The sequence below is a fragment of the Echinops telfairi genome, unplaced genomic scaffold, assembly GCF_000313985.2.
Source record: "Echinops telfairi isolate 266 unplaced genomic scaffold, ASM31398v2 ScPeMD7_23;HRSCAF=83, whole genome shotgun sequence".
Classification (NCBI taxonomy): Eukaryota; Metazoa; Chordata; class Mammalia; order Afrosoricida; family Tenrecidae; genus Echinops; species Echinops telfairi.
This window is the reverse complement of record NW_022103920.1, coordinates 23,278,012-23,284,820: the sequence shown is the minus strand read 5'-3', so window position 1 is coordinate 23,284,820 and position 6,809 is coordinate 23,278,012. Positions and strand designations below refer to the sequence as shown.

The following is a 6,809-nucleotide window of genomic DNA, read 5'->3' as shown; positions in this document are numbered from 1 at the left end:
CCCTGCTCACCTCGACCTCCGCGCGGCGCCCAGCCGTCCCGGCGAGGCCAGCTCCGAGCTCCCGGCCCAAATTGGGATGCGGCCGGGTTGGAGCGGGTGTTTGCCCAACTTGTGAGGACGTCAGGCCCCTCCGTCCCGCAGCCAATCGGTGGCCGCCCTTCGGGAACAACCTTCTCCGTGGCCAATGGGCGGCGCTGCCAGGTGCTGGCTCGCGCCTGGCCCGGGCTCCGCCCCCCGAGAAGGCTGCTGCCCCTGGCTCTCTGACCTGCTGAACTCCGGTGGGCCATCACCTTCTCCCAGGACAGTTATTGACCCGGTTTGTCCCGGTACGAGAGGAGGCGGGGCGCAGAAGGACGTCACAGCGAACTAGATGGGTCTATGCCAAACGTTCGTGGGAAAATTCCATTTTCTGCCAATTCCGCTTATTCCACGAACTTTTTGACGCTCCTCTTTCCTGGAAGAAAGGAGAGCACTTGCATCTCACCTTCACTTAACCTTACAATCTTTCCCACGTGTTTCACAGCCTGTGAAGTGAGCCAGGTGACAGCTTTCCAGGTGAGCCAACTGAGACCATGTGGAGTTATGCACCCACAGAAAACACTAGAAGAGTCCATGGTGCACCTGGCAAAGTCCAGCGCTCTCAGGAGAACTGACTAGTAACCCTAGTCTCTAGAACCGAGAGGCACAGGGGGAGATGTAGTTTATTCAGAGCAGCTCTGAGACCACAGCAACCCTATAGGGCAGACTAGAATTGCCCCCGCCGGGTTCAGAGGCTATAAATCTTTCAGAGAGCGGAAGACCTCATCATTCTCCTTGGGAGAATGCTCATGGTTTCGAGTTAGCAGTTAGCTGACATTGCAGTGATCTGCCCAACTCACCCCTCCTGCTAGGGGTGCAATGAGTTCGGATCTACTCAATGGCAGTGAGTTGAGTTGAGCCACAAGATCATAACACAAAATGAAATGTACTCTGCTTACGTACACACACTCATCCACATGCCACCCTCTCTGGGACCCTTTCCATTGAACAGGGACATTAAAGAAAAACAGGCAAACACGCAGACCCACGTTGCTGTTGAAATTCCTCATAGAGCCAATTGCAATGTACAATGACCCTATGTGAATAGCTACAGTCTCTGTAAACCACCAGGAAGTTCTACCCTGTCCTATAGGGTCATTAAGAGTTGGAATTGACTCGCTGGCAGTGAGTCTGGTTTGGGTTTTATGTGTAAGGGTCGAACTGCCCTCTAGGTCTTCTTGGTGGTAGTCTTTACCAATCACCAGGCCTCTTCGATGCCTTTGTGTTACCGTGCTGGTGAAGAATTGAAAGCATGATGGACTGCCAACGGAACAAACAAATCTGTCTTGAAAGAAGTGTAGCCTGAATGGCCCTTAGAAGCAAGGATGGCGAGACTTCAGCTCACATTCGTTGGACATGTTATCAGGAGAGCCCAATCCCTGAAAAAAGTTATCACACTTGGCAAGGTAGAGGGGCAGCGAAAAAGAGAAAGGCTCTTGACAAGGTGGATTGGCAGACATAGTGACTGAAATCATGGGTCAAACATAACAATGGAGAGGATCTATTTTACAAAGAGTTGCTATGAGTCAGAAGAAACTCAAAAGCCCCTAAGAACAAGGCCTATCCTCCTAAAGTACCAATCGGTGGGCTCCACCCATGGTTTCTATTACCAGCTGAGCTAGCATCCCCCAAGAGCTTTCTACAGACCCATAGCCCCAAACAAATGAAAATCATTACAATTCAGATTCCATAGCAAGCTTACAGGGCAGAATAGAACTACCCCCAAAGGATTTCCAAGGGTGTACATCTTTTATTTTCCCCTTCCCCGAGGGTGTACATCTTGAAGCTCATTGCCACATCTTACTTGTGGCTCCCGCCCCAGAGCTGGTGTGTTTGAGCAGCCATTGACTTTACCTCTATACCATCAGAGTTCTTCATACAGACTCATCTCAATAGTTGGTGCTTAAGAGGAAGACAGTGTCCATACTGGATGAATCCCAGGACGGAGGGACTGCACAATTCATATTTTGAAAGGAAAAAAAGGTAGTAAGAATGAAACCAATAAAAGTAATACATTGTGAAAAAGAATTTCTAAATGTGTCCTTGAGAGAAAAAAAATGCCTCCAACATGTATCCTACTGTATCGGGCATGTTTCAGGAAATAAAGGATTATTTTCTAGATTATATCAAATCCTTGGTTATGTCTTACAGTTTTAAAACCTTCTAAGGCTGAGGTTGGAGTGGGGACAAGCAGAGAGAGAAAAACATGGGGTGAGTAAGGGAATGGGGTTATTCATCTGGGAAGACTATAGGGAAAAACTCTCACCCACCTTCCACTGAAACTTCCACCCCATCCACTTTACAGAAAAGACTTTCTTAGAGGCCAGGACCTGTAGGGAACTGAGAACTAGAAAGAGAGTGTATGCAGAGACATTCTCTGTGCTCATACTCTATGCTCAGAGAGTCTGGGAGGCTGAGACTCTCATGTATGTGGGTTGAAGATGCATCTCTGTCACATTCTCCTAACTAAATCCATTCGCCCACCATGTCCCCCCATGGCAATGCCAAATTTAAGATGCTGCTTACAAGCACATGGTTGCTACTATATCCTTGAGGGTCAACTGCTTGAAGGCTCTCTGCCTGAAGGCCGTCTGCCATCATAACAATCAGACCACCCCACTCCAAGTATGGCCCACTCCATTCTGATAAGGATCATAGATTGCTCCCCTGACAAAGAGTTCAGGGACACCTACGGTCAAGCCAGCTCAGAGATGACCAAGGTTAGGCCACCATCTGAACTCTAGAACTGGCCCGTCTTGTTATAAATGTACCTTCCTGTTATATATATGGCACTAGCATGTCCCCTTCGTGTTACATATGTGTATGGCTTGGCTTACCTAGCCAAAGAGTATATAAGCCACATGAGAGAACACAGTCTCACACTCTGTAGTTATAGATTTCATGGAAGAGGTGAGCACTTGCATGTCTTGGCCGATGTCTCTTTAATTGACCTCTCAATTACACAATTGTGGAGGACCTATTGGTTGTGGAGGCCCCACATGGGAGAGCTTTTAAAATGTTTTCGCATCTGGGAATCTCCGTAACGTCATGTACTCTCTCCCCTAGGAAAGTTGTTGGGGGGAAAAAAAGAACAGAAAAATTGTTGAACAGTATAGACTGGTATGTATGCAATTTCCAGACATGGTTACGAGACATTTTTCTAGTAACCAAAAAAAGAAAAAAGAAAAAGAATGCCCTCAACAAGATCAATCGGCACAGTGGCTGCAACAATGGGTTCTTCACAAAAGACACACTACCCTGTCCTGTGTCATCATCACAATTGTCTTGTACAGGACAAGGTAGTGTGTCTTTTGTACCGAGAGTCGCTGTGTTTGACAGCACCTAAAGTCAACAACAAGCCACAATTGAAAGTTCTAGGTGGAGACAGTAACACCTTGGGAGACTATAATGGTGCTGTCAGGGAAGTTTTGAACTAGTAATCACAAGTTTGGTGGTTCAAACCCAGCAGTTGCTCCAGAAAAGACAGATGATTTATAGCCTCCAAAACCACCCTATACAGGTGACGATGAGTTGGAATCAACCCAATAGCAATGTTCGGTGTGTTTTTCCAGTTAGGTGAATGAAGCAGAGAGAACAAATCTGTAGTTTGCTTCTGACTATTCTCGACATTTACAGATACTTCCTAAAATTGTGTGTGTGTGTGGGTGTGTGCGTGCGTGTGTGTGTAAGTCCCTTGGTATCTCCAAGGTCAACCTTTGTTGGGTTCCAATGTTCTAAATGATTCAAAGTCCTTTGCCTTCCCTTGAGAGGTGTTTATGGTGTGGCTAACCAGGACAGTTTCCCTCCCCATCATACCTGCTTACTAAGATTCTACCAAACTCTTTTTATAAAAAACAAAACAAAAACGTTGACCAAGACTTTACAGTTTCAGTTATCCATCATTGTATTTTTTTTACGTCATTGTATTTTATGGATTGGGTAATACTTAGAACACTGTACTCACAGAAGCAAACTTGGGAGATACAGATAGTGACACCTTCTCCCTGAAAGATGATCCATCTCGTATGTTCAAACCAAGGAAGAAATCCCAACAGTACTCCCCTCACCCTCTTCTGAATGGAAGTCGAAAAAGAGGAGATGCTCACCTTGAAGGGCCGGGCACAGATCGCGGGGAAGAAGAGCATGGGCATTGAGCAAACCCCAATTGTGTCTTACAGCGCAAATTCTGAGCATTGGGTTTACAGAAGGCTATGGATCACACTGAATGCCCAAAATCCATGTGCAGAGTCCGCATGGAACGCCTGCGGTGTGAATGGTCTTGTGCTCAGCAGAGCACATTGCAAAGTGGATATCTACGCCCCGCTGACCAATCCAGGGCACAACAGTCTCCTTTAGGGGCTTACCCAGGTGTGTCCTCAGTAGAGGTTGCCATACTGGGGTTGCACAGTCATGAGTCTTGCCCAGGCTTTCTTGGCTGGAAGGTACTGGATGGGCTTTTTTCAGGGCTCTTATGCCTAACATAATGCACCTGTCCCAATTATGGTCCCTTTCTCCAGCTTCTGTGGTTCCACCTGTAACCATGATGTGCTGATCTGCCACCAATCATGCTTTTGTGACAGTTTCCTTTGTTCCCTGTCCCAATGTCCTTTTCAAGTCTCTATTATCTCTACAGACTATTATGGTCTCTTGTCAATGGTCTCCCTCATCCAGATGATGTGTCCATGTCTTTGTCTTCTATTTTGCTTTTTAAGACTTAATGTCCCCCTTAAATTATATTTGAAGGAGCACTGGTGGTGTAGTGGTTGCGAATTAAGCTGCTAACATAAAGATCAACAGTTCAAAACAACCAGCTGCCCCTCCAGAGAAAAACAAGGCTCTCTGCCCCTATCAAGAGTTTCAGTCTGAAAAACCTACAGAAACCGTTGCACCATGTCCTGTAGGGTTGTTATGAGTTGGAATGCCTGGAAGACAGTGAGTGAGAGCCAATTACATCTGAGATTTGGGGTCCCTTATGAACCCTAAAAATATAATTTTGGGGGACGTGGAAAAGTGGCCTTGGTGAAGCTGTTGGGTAAGTTTAAGACTGCTAACCTCAAGGTTGGCAGTTCAAATGTACGAGTTATTCCTTGGCAGGAAGATGAGATTGGCTGCTCTCATGGAGATTTACAGTCTCGTAAACCCTGCAAAGGTCTCTATGAGGCAGAATCAACTGGATGAGAGTCGGTTTGTCTTTTTGGGGGTGGAAGAGGATACAGTCTGGGTTTAGGAGATAATGACTCAGGACCTTCAATTTCTACTCACAGCCTGGATCAGGCATTGAACCAGGTCAACCTTTTAAGGTTAGCCATTTCCCTATAAAGAAGGGAGTGTGTGTGTGTGTGTGTGTGTGTGTGTGTGTGTGTGTGTTGTTTTTTCATTTGTTTGTTTTTGCAGTGGAAGATGTAATAATAATAACTCACTACCATCAAGTTGATTCTGACTCAGAGCAATTTTGCAGAACAGAGTCTGCCTCTGTGGATTTCCTAGACTGTAATCTTTACAGGAATAGAAAGCTTCTTTTTTTTCCCCCTGTGAAGCAGTTGATGGTTTCAAACTGCTGACCTTGAAGCTAACAGTCTAATGCGTAACCACTACACCACCAGTTCCTCGGTGAGAAATAGCCGCTGTTGTTGTTCCCACCCATAGCAACCCCATGCACAACAGAACAAATCACTGCACCCTCCGGCACCATCCTCACCATTGTTCTTATGTTTGAGCCCATTGGTGCAGCCACTGTGTCCATCCATCTCCTTGAGGGCTCTCCCTTTTTTGCTGCCCCTCCAGCTTACAAAGTATGATGTCCTTCTCCAGGGACTTGTCTCTCCTAACACATGTCCAGAGTATGTAAGACAAAATCTTGCCATCCTTGCCTCTCAGAAGCACTCTGGCTGTGCTTCTCTGGAGGCAGGTGGCATGCCATGGTACTTTCAATATTCTTCTCCAGCCTCACAATTCAAACGCACGGGTTCTCCTTCAGTCTTGTTTGTTCAACATCCAACTTTCACATACACTTAGGGCAATGGAGAATACCATGGCCGGGGTCAGGCTAAGGAAAAGCAGGAGCTTGGAAAAATACTCTCAGCATAAAGTCACAGTAGGAAACAGAAAAGGAAAGTGAAGAAAGTGTTAGATCTCTCTGGAGCTAGATATACCTCAGTCCTTGGCTCCGCGTGAGAAAGAATTCATGCCGAAGCCTGGTTCATGATCCAAGTGAGTTTTATGAGCATTAGAAGAAGTTTCAGGTTTACACAGGCACCCATAGGACTCCTTCCGAACATGCAGCCTGCCTGGAAGCTGCTCGCAGTGTTATGCAAAGTCTCCCAAGGTTCTCCCAAAGTTTTCTGCCAAAGTTCTGCCTCTCGACTCGGGGCTGCTGCCTTTTCTGATTTCGCGGGAGGCGTGATGGACGACCCCATTGGCTGAATTGAATTCACCTGGCCTAGGTGGGCCAATCCAGGTGCAGTGCCCTCCCTGGCCAACCCAGCAGGAAACCTGAACCTCTGAGCATGTGCAGTGTGCCACTCCTTTGTTTCCATAGCTTGGCCCTCTGGGCATGTGTTAACAGACATCCCAGCCTTACGCCAGCCTACCTAACAAAAGTATGCCCCAAAGCGAGTTGAGAATTGACTCTAGGGATGACTGAGTGCCACCTGAACAGCTCCTCAGGAACAAAGGCCAGAGAAATGGAAAGGGCCAGAAAAGAACATCAGAGAAGGCTGTCTCCACCAGAC

At 46.8% G+C, this 6,809-nt stretch overlaps 1 protein-coding gene across 1 annotated transcript in view; it reads right to left on the bottom strand.

The window, feature by feature from the left end:
* AASS (aminoadipate-semialdehyde synthase) overlaps positions 1-81 on the bottom strand; it is a 66,555-nt gene extending 66,474 nt beyond the window's left edge. The window contains exon 1 of the mRNA XM_045288934.1: positions 11-81. The gene's annotated coding sequence lies outside the window, so the exon portion shown is untranslated. The remainder of the gene's footprint in view (positions 1-10) is intronic.
* Between the last annotated feature and the right edge of the window lie 6,728 nt (positions 82-6,809).